General features: G+C 39.7%; 3 long non-coding RNA genes across 4 annotated transcripts; all 3 read left to right on the forward strand.

Moving 5' to 3' along the window:
• The first annotated feature begins 535 nt into the window (after positions 1-535).
• Positions 536-3,261, forward strand: LOC105058996 (uncharacterized). Of its 2 annotated transcripts, none has more exons than XR_012134527.1 (4): positions 536-667; positions 781-1,099; positions 2,770-2,859; positions 2,954-3,261. It is a non-coding gene; the product is annotated as an uncharacterized lncRNA (long non-coding RNA). The 2 variants fall into 2 exon arrangements; XR_012134526.1 differs by having other exon boundaries at positions 2,782-2,859.
• A 1,680-nt stretch (positions 3,262-4,941) lies between these two features.
• On the forward strand, positions 4,942-6,239 carry LOC140851656 (uncharacterized). The gene is made up of 2 exons (XR_012134373.1): positions 4,942-5,612; positions 5,709-6,239. It is a non-coding gene; the product is annotated as an uncharacterized lncRNA (long non-coding RNA).
• A 1,046-nt stretch (positions 6,240-7,285) lies between these two features.
• LOC140851584 (uncharacterized) lies at positions 7,286-8,771 on the forward strand. The gene is made up of 2 exons (XR_012134319.1): positions 7,286-7,815; positions 7,911-8,771. It is a non-coding gene; the product is annotated as an uncharacterized lncRNA (long non-coding RNA).
• The last annotated feature ends 5,526 nt before the right edge of the window (positions 8,772-14,297 follow it).

The raw sequence follows: 14,297 nt of genomic DNA on the forward strand, positions 1-14,297 counted from the left end.
TAATAAATGATACTATCTTTAGACAACATAACTCCCTTTTGACAAGGTCTTGTCAGCTCACCCCATGAACTAACTGGCATGGTAGCGCTACATGCAATCTCTAATGAAGCTTGCTGCAAAAGCTGCATGCAATCTCTAAGAAAACTTGCCGCAAAAGCTGCTGCAACGTATGGGATCGTAAAACCCATATCCGGACAATTGTCGGCTTGACTCGGCATGGGCATTCAAAGCATCTCTTTCTCGCTCACATGGGCCAGCATAAAGCATCTGTGAACCACTACTACAATAAACAAACATATCCAAAATAGTCGGCCATTATAAGATTCGATTCGATAGCTGCTCGCAAGGAATCGAGTCATCCACCTGGCATTCCCTTCTGCGAATTGGCATCTCGATCGGGGAAAGAAAAATTTAGCATCTTTCCGAAAAGAAAGTCCACCATCCATCCATCCATCATTTCCAGTACACTTCCTGCGTCTTTTACGCATTGACCTGCGGTCAGCCACCATCCAGGCATCAAATTATCTGCTAGAATGGGGATTGTTCTGCCCCTACCGGAATCGGTGCCCTGTATAAATTTACCGGCCAAGCCCTGGAAGCGTTTCGAGGCGAACAGAGATCTCGCGGAGCGGAGGCTCAAATTCACCCAACAAATTCAGACAAGATGGTTAGCCTGTCGTCGTGTCTCTCTCTTGCTAGCGAGAGGACCGGTGAATTGTGCGGTCTGATTCTTAACATGGAATTTTTCCTGATGTTGATGTCATCTGTTTTTGTCTGCAGCCCCTCTGTGGTGGTCTTGATAACAATGGCAGATATGGCTTGGGTGCCGGTTTCCACAACCTTAACGGTTACGACGGACATGGTTGGCCTTGCGGCGGCAACGCTGGCGCCATCTACTACCCTGGCGCATGGGGCGGCGGCAACGTCGGCGGCATCTATGGCAGGGCAACGTAATCATCATTAATAACTACAGCTGCGGCAATTTAGACAGCCCAGTTAGACGGATGAGCCATCCTTGCTTCGATGAGGATGAGGAGGAGGAGGAGGAAGAAGAGGATGGGAATGATGAAGATGAGGACGAGGAGGAGGAAGATGATGAGTATTGACCAAACTTCATTCCCCTGTATCATGCATGTCAGGTGAGATCTGGGTTCAGGTTGTATCTTTTGCACAGCATAATAAATAATGATTGATCTTCGTCTTCCTCCTCGACCTTAATCATTGAATCATATTTTGCACAGCTTGCAAAGCATGCTGAATCTTTTCCATCCATCCACAGCCCAAATTATGAAGCTGACATCCTACTTTGATAGCTGTGCAAAATATAATCCGTAAAGATCAATCATTCTTTCATGCGAAAGATACAAACTAAACCCATCATAGTTAGCCTGGTAACGGCATATTTTTTTCAGAATTTTGATACATACTCTAAAGCCATTTTTCATACCATTACTATTATTGTGGTGTAGTTAGAGAGGGCATCTTTAGTTTTACATTGATTGTGAATTAAGGAGTATGATTTATATAGATTGGAATCTTCTTTCTCCCATAAGATACCTTTTAAAGAATAAAATCGTGAGGTCCTGTGCGACTATATCAGAGATCAAAATGGATAATACCTCATGTATGCGGGTGCAGAGGTATAAACCAACCATCCGAGCTATCCGATCTCTTGACTCGTGACCGCAATATTGGCACCGTTTGTGAGAATGCCTTCTGCCCACACATATTCTCTCTTGACTAGAGGGTTGTGTTGCAGTACAAAGAGAGCATCTTTAGTCCTACATCGATAATGAGTCAAGAGAGAGTATGGCTTATATAGATTGGAACCTTCTCTTTTCTGTAAGTGCTTTTTAATGGACAAAATTGTGAGGCCCTGTATAATAGTGTCAGAGATCAAAATGAACAATGTCTCATGTATACGGATACGGAGGCATAAGCTAACCATTCGAACTATCTGACCTCTTGATCCATGACGGGCACGGAGACATAAGCCAACGATCTGAGCTATCCGACTCCTTGACCTATGATCGCAACAACTACTATTGCTGATTTAAGATTGACTCAATGATTTATCCATTGGCAATCAATTTTGAACAATCATTTGCATGACAAATGTGGTAAATAATTTGAACCATATAGACGACTTGAAAGTGAAAAGTATAGCTTAGTACAGTAAATAATTCAAAATTCAGGAGTTTTTTAGAAATTACTTCTCCCCAGTTTATCTTCGGCATTGTCGCCCTCAAGGCGGTTTGCGGCCACTGCCTAATTGAGCCCAAGGCATGCTGGAGGAGCTTATTGTAGTGGACCGTATGTAGAAGCAATCGAGCTCTAGGAAATGGGCTGATGTGGTGGATCTATAGCTGGATTATTCTCGGCAAGGGACTCCACTTCTTATTTTATAGACTCGGATGGACAAGGGTATCTTTTTCACAATAGGTTGGATTCGCCTACATTTTTTCTTTTTTTTTTTTTTACTAAATGTCCTATCACTGTTTGATGAAATGCCCTAGAATCCGTTAGATGTTTGAATCTCATATGGAGATTTGTGAGGACGGTGGACATCCAAATATACACCTGCATTACCATCCCCAGTGGAGAGTATAGGTTTGGTTTGCCTATATAGTCTTTTCTGCTAGATGCCAAACCATTGTTTCATGAAATGCTTTTTAGAATCTATTGAATGATAGCTTTAACTCTCTCTGCTGCTTTTCTAAACAATTATATTTATATCAATTTTGGATGGATAACTGGAATGGGTTGAAGTGATTTATATAGGATCCGGCTTGGCCAAGCAAATGTTAGGTCTCGTCTCATGTATCACATTTAGCCTTATGAAGATATGATGTAGATTTGGTATGGTCGAGCTACAACTCTACAAACAGATATGACGTAGATTTGGCTATGCTTATTTGCTACTTATTCTGTATTTTGTTTCTACTTTGAGCAGGAGAAGTGCAAGAGAGAGCTTCAGAACTCTTGAACGTGTATGCATGCAACTTCAAACAACAACACTCAAACAAACTTGGAAATGAGTCTTCCTTCTATGACTTGTTCGACCAAGCCAAGGCAGCTTAATAATTTTGACATTGAGACTCAGTGTGTTTATGATATCCTTATGGCTGCATTTTGATTTCCATGTCATGTGAACTTGGTCGTGCATCAGGTATCTATCGAAAATATGGCAATTGTAATTATATGAACATCCATATGATAAAGTTCAGCAAATAAATACTTGATATGCATCTTTTGGAGTGACATGACGTTGAAAATGATCCTGGTGCTGTCCACTCATGTGAAATGGCATTTTTCTTAAGGTTAGAAACCATTAGTTGCTGATGGATAGCTGGTCGACATAGGCCCACATCGGTTGATAGGAAAGAGCTAGTTCCAACTTGACTACTAGGAACACTGGTTCGAACTAAGCAAGATTAATCCAAAACATAGATGTTGCCTCTCACTGGGTTTTCTAATTGTGTCAACTATGGCCAACGTAAGTGCTGATTTTACAGAGAGAAGTTGAAATAGAAAGATGATAATTGAAGTGACCAATCACTGGGTTAAAAGATTCTGCTAATGATTCAAATAAATCCAGAACAGAGCCAATCCCTGCAATAAATTACCGGTGTATTTGATCATAGCATGGTCATACAAGTCTACTATTTGTCTTTGTTTTGGTGATCATGGATACCTTTGCTTTACCAGGCGAAGCTAAACATTCAACATCCATCCAACCTTGAGAGTTCGAGATATATACAAACATATATCATGATAATAGTAAGCAAACCATTATAGAAAATATATTAAAAAGAAAAGGAAAAGAGATACTTTTAGATGAAGAGATACCATTATAGAAAAATTACAATTTTCTGTCAAACCTTAATCCTAGTCTTAGCTCAAATCCTTGACAATTAGATGAGGTGCGTAACCTGGAGAAAGAGGTAATGGTGGCCTTATTTTCAAAGCAAGAGGAGAGAAGCAACACGATGTCCTTTATGGCGAGAGACTTGGGGATGGTGATGGTGGTGGAGGGACTGGATTTATTGGAGACTGGGCAATCACAGGAGGCAATTGTAAAGGTGGAATAACTACTACAAATAAACTAATATTATTGATTGGGTTGGGAGAGACTAGAGATCAGGAGTTGGAGGAGAAAGGAATTGAGATCAGTGAGGAGAGATACTATTGGATTGTTCATTTCTCCTTTTGATTTTATACTTCTCTAGATAACATAATTTGGTATGTTATGATCATTTCATTTATTTGCCAGCTAGCTTTTTCGAATTTGACATGTTTTTATTTTATTGAAAAGGGAGGCATCGAATTTGACATGTTACCGTATTGTTTATAATTTCCACATACGAACTGCTCCCATCGTAGATTATATTTGTTGCCTTTGTTGAAAATAAATGCATCTCATTATGTAAATAGCAAGCACAAAATATATTATGCAGAGTTTCTGCTTGAAGCATGTTTTCCCAAATAAGCTTGGATAGAAAAAATGGAAATCTTTATAGGCGTACGCAGAAATTTTTTTTAAGATTGAAATTTAGATTTCACTTTCTTTGCATGATTCAATCATGTTTTCAGTATATATATCAAAAATTAATCAAGATGAACTTCACTTTCTTTGCATGTTCCAATGTTTTCAGTATCAAAAATTAATCAAGAGATAGGATCACAGTAAAGCAAAATTTGTTCCTGTTGTTGATATGTTGGCCATGGTGGGAGTCTTAAAGCTAGCTAGTTGAAAGTCTTAACTGCATCAAATTAAGATGGCTTTCATCAAAAAAAAAAAAAAAAAAACAAATTAAGATGGCTCGGCTCGTATCAGGTGCCCATAGTCGATAGAGATAGTGCTAAAAGAGCACCGCGCGCACCGGCCACAGAGAAGGAAAAAAAAAAAAGAGAGAGATAAACAGAAATAGAAGACATCAGTTAAATCAGCCCAATGTTCTATAAGAAATTAGTATTTCCATTTTGAATGGTAGGAATCTTCTAATGCTGCAAAAGCGCACCTTGATCTCTCTGTTTTTTTTTTGAAAAAATAAAAGATTCAACACCATCTAAATTTGCTGTGTAGGTAGTTTTTTTTTTTCAGTGACCGATAAAGCCTGGTAAAAAACAAAAGAGAAATAAAAGAGACCGAGAATTTTGAAGCACTTGATAGATTGAAAACCAGAAACAAAAAAGCAAAAAGAAGAAAGAGGGGAATCGCAGAAAGGCTGAGGCCAGAGAGAGAGAGAGAGAGAGATTTTGGAGAAAAGGATTCTCTTATGAGTTTTTCTCTTGTTCTTCTTGTGGCAAAAGTGGGAGCGGAGGGGTATGTAGAGTTGAAGTAGGGGAAAAAGTTACTGGGAACCGAAATGAATGACATAGGCCTCAACTCCATTTCCTGCATGGAGAGTGGAGACCCCTATCTATATTCAGGGTCTGTATTGATGCTCTAGAAGTAAGAAGCACGGGCCTCAGGTGGAGTTGACGTTGGGGCAAAAGTTGGCTTGCCTTGCTCCTCACGAGTAGGTTTCCTAATTACTATAAACCGGCCAAGCCCCCCTGGAAACAACTCGGTCGGAGACAAGAAACACCAGACCAACTCGGAAAATATGGTCAGCCCCACCTTCTCGATTCAGATCTATATATATCTGCAAGTTTTTGATCGATCCATTAATGAGCTTGCATGTGTCATGTTAATTATTTGGCAGGGGAACCGGCATGGTGGCATGATCGGTGGCGTCTTCGGGCCGGAGGAGGAAGGCGGCGGCAGGGTCGGCCGCATCTATAGACCTGGTGAGCATGGCGGTGGCAACGTGGGCGCCATCTACAGACCCGGCGCCAGAGGTGGCGGTAACGTGGGCGCCATCTACGGACCTGGCTCTAGCGGCGGGGGCAACGTCGGCGCCATCTATGGAAGTGGGCCGGGCACGGGAGACGGCGGGCAGCGTGGCGGATGTTTCCGGTGGTTCGACACCTTGTTTGAGAGGTGACCGGACATTGGCAAATCTGCCACTTACGAGATCCATCCTGCATCCATTATATCATACAAAACACACACACACACACATATATATATATATATATATATACATATGTATACATGTATGCTACTTATCAACCTGGTGGTAAAAATTACTGTCCTGAATATAGGGGCTCCTTGACGCAGCAGCCAGACTAACATATGTACCAGGGGATGTTCACTTTTGAAATATGAAACTCTGATCCTACAATGTTAATTATGTTATTGTTGTTTTTCTTTTTTTTTTCGATAAAAAAATATAAAGTACCATCAAATATTCGAGAAAGAAGAAAAGTAGGCTATTGATTGATAGCTGCTCCATCTCCCGTGCGTATGCAAAGCTTGGCCCGCGGTCGGCCGGTAATCTATATGCGGAGTATTATTACATAATTGCTGCTTTGTTGTGCATTAAGAATTTTAAAATTCTGCACTAACAAATACTTAGGATGTAAAACTAGCCACTCCACCACCTTATCCTTCAATTTTAATAGATTTCCAAGTCATGCTTGGATAAAAAGGCAATCCACCTTGGAACTTCTCTTGCATTGCAAGCCTGTGAAATGTTGCATCAGACTTGCATGCATGATTTGCTGCACCTTCGATGAAGCTCTGTACGGTGAAATTAATTTCTCATGGAGTGACTAAACTTCTTTTCTTTAATTTGATCTTGGCCGAGTGGAGTGTTATAGGGAGGAATAATAGGTGCATGACAATAGGATCAAGATCGTCAAAAATCAATTTGGACATACCATCAAGAGCTAACAGATCAGATGTCGTTTCCAGACATCGTATCCAGACCGTTAAGATATACTCCATTCGACAGTCATTCACTGATATTTAATTACAGTCCGATATTTATCATGCCTCGAACCCGAATTACGCCGTTGAAAATAAAGATCGTTCTGTTGGGATGCCACCTCATGCCGTTGGAAATCAACTTTAAACAGACGTGTGGAGGGGGGATGTCATTTTAAAAGCTACAACTCTACTACGAAATGGTTTTGGGCAGCTCTACCGACTTCAATGGAGTTGTGTGTTCATTTAGAGACTATTTAAGCATTGTAGTTGATGTTGTACAGCAACTCAAGTTGCATTGAACGTAAGTTGGAATGATTTACAAGAAAGTTCGCTTCTTGTATTTGAAGGACAGATTCGAAAAGGGGGACTTCTCTGACAAATTATTCCCTCGAACATCTGCTGGTGAATATAAAGTCGGAGCACCTGATGTTCGTGGAGATAAAGATGGTCTAGATGAAGAGGTTGGCATTGGAACCGGCTCCATCCGCCAAGGCTCCTCTTTTATGCCGATTGAACCTAGCTCAACTCACAGTGGTTCAGTCTGGACGTGGAAACCAAATCATTTAAAATGAAACGGAATCATCGCTAGATTATATCATATCTCATGCAAACATGCTTTGTGGCCCCCGTTCGATCCCGCAAAAGAAAAAATTCTCAGACCCACCAATACTTGCCTCGCATTATGGCATCAATTATCCTGACCTGCAGAAACCCTGTCGTATCATGCATGGCGGCAGAGGGAACTTGTGCGCACCGAACCAAAAAAGAAAAAAGAGAAGGCACTCGTGATCGCATTGCTTTTCTTTGAATCTTATTGCTTTGTCTTCGCTGTCGCAAGTGGCGTTCGGCATCAGTCCCTTGCTTTAAAGAGCGTGATTCGCGTAGTCCCACCAGCAAGCATGGATAAATTAACAGGCTAAGCCGGCAAGCAACTTCATAGCGATTCCTTTGGGAGGCGGAAATTTCCCACCAACTCGAGAAAGAAAAAAAAGCAAATGGTTAGCTAGCCCGTCATCCTTCCTATTGATACCCATCTGCCAGTCCTCGATCAGTGTACTGTTCCTTATCCTCTCATATTTATTTCGTCGAGCAGGGGAACCAGCAAGGCGACACGGCTACCGCTGGAGCCGGCAGCGACGGCGGCGGCGGCGGCGGCGGTGGCGGAGTTCTGACAGTGGCGGAGTTCCTGACATCGACGAGTGGGACGAGGGAGGCGGCAGCAGCATCTACAGATCCGGTGCTAGAGGAAGCCGCTATCTCGGCGCCAACCATGGACCGGCCCTGGACGACGGCGGGGGCAACGTTGGTGCCATCTATGGATCCGGCGCGGGAGGCGGAGGCAACGTGGGGAGCATCTACGGAGACGTCGAGGGGAGGGACAGCAACGTCGTCGGCATCCGCGGGCTCAGAGAAGGCGGCAACTACAGAGCCGGCGGGAGCCTTCGTGGAAATATAGGAGCCATCTACGCATCTGGTGCGAGGAGCACAGGCGGCAACATTGATGAAATATTCTTACCCGGCCGAGGAAGCGGTGAAAGATTCTTACCCGGCCGAGGAAGCGGTGAAAGATCCTTACCCCGACCGAGGAAGCGGTGAAAGATCCTTACCCGGCCGAGGAAGCGGCGGCACAGGCGGCAACATTGATGAAATATTCTTACCCGGCCGAGGAAGCGGCGGCACCGGCGGCAACATTGATGTAAGAATTGGCACCGGCGGCAACATTGATGAAATATTCTTACCCGGCCGAGGAAGCGGCGGCACCGGCGGCGGTAGCTGGCGTGTCGTGTGAGGTGACCGGAGACGAAGACGTCTTAATTTGCAAAACTAGCAATTCTGACCACCATCCGTGTTTGCTTCAGATGTATATGGATCATTGCCGGACTGCTTCTCGCGTATATATGCCAATGCGTACTTTTATCCTTGCTTGATCGAATAAATGAAAGATATTCTCTCGCGCTGCTTCCCCCTTACTTCCTCTTGATTTTTTATTTTTTTCTTTTTTTCTTTTGGATGGGATGGAGGCAAATATACATCCATAATGCTGATTTTCATTCCGTCTCTTCTCTTTCCGCTGAAATAAGAACTCTTGCGCTGAGAGGAGTACAATTCTCTCATTTTTAGTTTGTTGCTAGATTTTTTAAGTTTTCATTTTTACTTTTGATTTTGATTTTTATATATATATATATCAATCAATTAATAATTATCCCTCACCAAGGACATCTCAATTCAAATAAGTGGCATACGAGAAAAGTTTTTTTTTTTTTTTTTTTTTGATGAATGCCATACGAGAAAAGCAGCAGCACGATAGCAACACATAAATAGCACCTAAACTGTACCTATGGCTACGAGAAAATAAAGGAGTGTGATCATAGTTAATTGGACAAAAGGAGGTTTCAATTTTATTTTTTTTAACTCTCAACTCGATTACCTCCAAATAAAATTGATAAAATATGATCGATCCATCAATCCAATCCATATTCAATCCACCATAAATAAATTTGAGTTGAGACTAAACAAGTTTGGATCATAAACGAGTCGACCCATTTAACTCATTTAATAATTGGATCGAATTTGGATTTTAGATATCTGATTCGTTTAACCCATTTAATTCATTTAATATTCAGATCGGATTGAGTCAAATAACCCATTTAACCTGTTTAATCTATTTCTGATTCATTTAATACGATTTGTTTAACCTATTTAACCTATTTAAAATCTTTTTAACCTGTTTAAAATCTGTTTAACCTATTTCTATCCATTTAACTTAATTTATTTAATCTTTAATTTAATTTGACTATTTAATAAATGATTAAATGGATCAGATTGGATTATCTGTTTAATAAACAGATGGATTCATATTTGAATTTTTGACCTGTTTAATAAATAGATCGATTTGAGTTGATGATTTTCTGACCCGATCCGTATAGATTGATCCATTTATAATCCAATCTGATCTGATTGCTACCCTACTCCAAGGCTTTCTCGTCGGAATAACTAATTTCAACTTCCAGCGGGCCTCATGTTGTCTTAAGAAATGGCCTTAGACTTCCTCTTTTTTTTTTTTTTTTTTTTGATAAGAATGGCCTTGGACATCCTCACCACATCTTGGTAGCTGGACAACGTCATGGTTGCTAACCCCAACCTTCTCTAGCCACCCCCAATCACAATGGATTCTTCAACATTAATTGGTGCCATGGCCATGAATTATGAGTAATGCTGTGTCCTTGACTACACCGAGAAGCTCATTGGTGTTTGGTGTTTGCTAGAAAGATGAAGGGTTGGAGAGTTGATGGAATTTTCCCAACCTGGGCTATGACAACATGCAAGGGCTGTGCGGAACCGGAGGGGGAAGGCGCGGATGCAGAGAAGGGGCCCAGTGGTTGTAGGGATGATCAGAGGAGGGGCCAGAGGAAACAGCGTCGCTCAACGGTAGAGAGAGAAGCAGAACAAGACAAGGTAAGACTGAAGACGCTTGAGGGGCGATGGCCATAGCCGTGGAGTGTTGCTACCAAAAATTAGCATCGCTCGACTATAATTAGAAAACCACATGGATAAATTTTAGATGTGGTGGAAACATAAGTCTCAATTGCATTAGTGGATCTAAATTGCATCTATGGAGGAGGCGGATCCAGGATTGGCAAATATAAATACATGCTAGAGGTGACGCCCAAGTCTTGTAAGTCTTTCATTGTTGTCTGAGAGCCAAAAGGTTTTAGAAGTGTCCTAGCCTAACTATTTATATGCAGCCAAACTCACATCTATATTGATTATTAGGATGATTAAATTTGTCACCAATTTGAAGGCTATTAGGTCTTTTTGATTGTATGTCCATGTCATCAGAGATTGAATAATGGAGCGACAGGGTTAAGTATTTAAGCTCTTCTTCCAAGCCCTTTTAAGAGGATCACATTGAGGGGAAAAACATTAGATATGTTTAGTTTTATCCGGTCTGAGTCTTAATCAGCACATAACTGACAAAATTAAGAAACATATATTTATGATTGAGGGAAAAAGAAAAAAAAAAAAATCTTTTTACAAATTCCATTATGTGAGGGATGTATTTTTTGTTTGGGGAATAATCACCACCCATGGACTCCTTTGGGATTTGCATGGTCAACGTCCGTCTCTGCTGATCGCCTCCAACTGGCGTTGCTAATCGGCTGCGTGAACCTACACAACCAGAATTGTAATGGTACTCAACCAGTGGACCCATTAGAAACGGCCAGCTTTCATATGGGCATTTTAACATGGGCCAAGGTCCAGCAATCTGAAACCAGGCCATCCCATGACCTGTCTTGCTTTCGCTCATTGATCACCCAAAATTCTGGACCCATTGATGATGCATGGCTGGCCCTAAAAACCACATCATTAAGGGGAGAAGCATCCGAAGGTTTATCCACTATTCCGCGGCATCTAGAGATTCTTTCGTCATTCCACTACGACGTCTGTGTGGCACGTATTTCAAGAGATAAATGGTAGTGTAAATTAAGTTGCATCATTTGTTGCCGAACATATCGGAGATTGAACCTGGCGTCAAAGTGATAATTACACTCAAGCCCTACGAGATATTTTATATTTTGATTTTTTAGACTGTACTCATACTAGAATGATGTCATAGTCTATTTGTATCAAAAAAAAAAAAAATAGAGAAAATATAAATAATCTTCGCAATCTGAACTTGATAATATCGAAATTTATTAGAAGGAATGTACACTTATGGTAGAGAATTTTGCTTTCGAAAGTATATGATAATGTCGCTATTGCTTTATCCTGAAAATTGGACAAAGTTTGGGCATATTTCCTTCAATAAGCATATCTTGGGCATGTAAATTTAATCACACAAGATAGCTTTGCATTGGTAGAAGAATAGACAATTGACAAAGTTGAAATATTGACTTGACATGAACTACCCCCACTTCGATGATTGAGAAAGAACAAAAATAACGGTCTGTAAAATCTACTAGCTTCTCAACGGTCTGTAAAATCTACGGGAAGGGGAAAAAAAACACTATCTCAATAACCTTTTAAGCATAGTGATCTTAAGTGTAACTAACTCCCTCCAACTGAGGTATCAGAAATTCGAAAGACAATGCCCAACAAACAAGCATGTATTGCAGCTAAATATATTATGTGGGATGAGATTGAATGAAATTCAAAATTGTCAAGATGGGTCACCATAGAAATGTGAAGACCAGTGAAATGAAGCCGTAGAAGATTCCTAAACAATCACTTACAAAATGAGATCGTCATCTACCTTCTTCTTTTTTTTTTTTAATAAAATGATTACTTCATACAAATCTAATATCAATACAATCCAAAAGATCACAAAAAAGAGTATTCCGGAAGGACAAAGACTAAACAAAAGCATTGATCCAAACTCCACAAGAATGGTGAGCAAATCATCTATCTTTCTCTTGAACAATTTGCCACTACTTAAACTGGTGGTGCCTTTTAGACATTGTCTTCATTTATTGTCATCATTCAAGGAAGTTAAGGTGCATATATCTCCCAGACAGATTCACCTTCTTATCACATACTAAGAACTTGCATATTTTACTATCCATAGAAGGCAATGTAGGTTGGCATTGCTCCAACATAAACAAACAATTATTTGAGTAGCTACATATATGACTGTGCAGAAAACATTGGGTCTGGCTTCTTCTGCGCCTTCACTGTGTTTAATTTAAACCGAAAAATAATTTAGGTGATAAGTTGGATTGGGATGTGTTCCTTATGTCCGTGTAGGAGTTTACAATCCTAGTCTCGCTAGAGGAATTGCTATGCTTGGATATCAAGGTAGTAGTGATTGAATAGCAAATCTAGTACAATTTATGTTATCGTCAAATTTAGCCAGGAATAGTTTTAAATAGATGAAGCATATGTAAAGATTAATATCATTTATTCAAGAAAAAAAGTCACGTGATTGATCTATAGGAAATTCCTATGAATGAGATTGTAAAGAATTTTTTGCCAAAGATTATTGTAGATGGTGTATCCAAATCCACGTTGGTGGGAGAAATCCCTTCCACCGGTAAGTACAGTGTTTGAACTAGTATGGCCTGTATTGTTACGACCCAAGCCCAAGTCCAATCTAAAAGCACCAAAAAAAAAAGAAAGAAAAAAAATAGGGGATTTAATGGGAGGAAGAAGATTTTCGATGAAGACTCTTCCACTCCCTATTTTCCTCCTATTTCGTCATTTTTTTTTTCTCGGATTGAAGGCTTTTGCCGGCGATTTCGTGGCCCAAAACACCACAAAGAGCACGGTAATGAATCAAAAAAATCCTCTCTTCAATTTTTTTTATTATAAATCAAGATTTCTACCGATTTATCGCTGTTTTTTTGGAAAAAATCGAGATTTTGAAACTCCTGTTTGGCTGGCCATGTGTGTGTTTTTCGGTGCTGCCCATCGCCGGCGAGCACCCGAATGTCGAGCCATGGCCTCATCGTTGTGGGCCATACCTCCGGCCACCTTCTTTGGGCAAGACTCCTTTAGAGTTGGGGAAGATGAAGGGGACTCAAAGATCCCTTGTTTTGCTGAAACGAACAAAAAAGAAGAAAGAAGAAAGAGAAAAAAAAAAAAAAAATAAAATAAAAAAAAAAAAAAAAATAAAAAAAAAAAAGACTCTCTCTCCTATCCTCTCTCTCTCTTTCCTCTCTTTCTCTCTCTAATTTCTCTCTCCACTTTTTCTTCCTAAAATTTTCTCTCTAGATTATTTGTCTCTTTTCATGAATTTTTCTCTCTAGAATTATATCTTTCTAGAAATTATCTTTTTAAAATTTATCAAGAAAAAAACTTTATTTTGATGAGTTTAAGTGATTTTAACGAATGGATTGTAATTCATAGTCGCTGATTGTATGTTGACACCCATCTTGGTCAAACTAGATATTATTAGATTTTATCATCTATCATTTTGTTGAGTTATCTGTGGAGTAATTGAATCAAGATTTTATAAAAATTATCTTTTCAAACCAATCGAGATGTTGGACTATGTCACCTGATCAATTCAAATTATACCTTATGAATTTTTCTCCTCTAATTTTCTCTCTCCACTTGATTTATGAACTCAATGAAGAATCTCGACCCTATCACTTTGAAATTTAATTTGATACGATAGTCAAACTTTGGACCATCTATGTCCTAATGGAATTTTGATCAGATGAAATTAGATAATCAAACCAATCTAAATCGTTGAATATCGTATTCATATTTTTTTGATTATTGGACTTGATCTTGTATAGGGATTATGGATACCTGATAATTGGATACTGTGATATAATCTATGAACCAAGGATTTTGGAAGAAAATTTTTAGAATTATGTAAATTTATTGGAAAGCGTATGAGGTAAGTAATGCTTCATTTTTCTAGATTTATTGATAAATTATAATATATTTTTCTAACATGATTTGTGAAATGATGCATGAATTGGATGAATGATATTTTATTATGAAAAATATTTATTTTAAAATATTATGATGA

This window comes from Elaeis guineensis, chromosome 9, assembly GCF_000442705.2.
Source record: "Elaeis guineensis isolate ETL-2024a chromosome 9, EG11, whole genome shotgun sequence".
In the NCBI taxonomy this organism is placed as follows: domain Eukaryota; kingdom Viridiplantae; phylum Streptophyta; class Magnoliopsida; order Arecales; family Arecaceae; genus Elaeis; species Elaeis guineensis.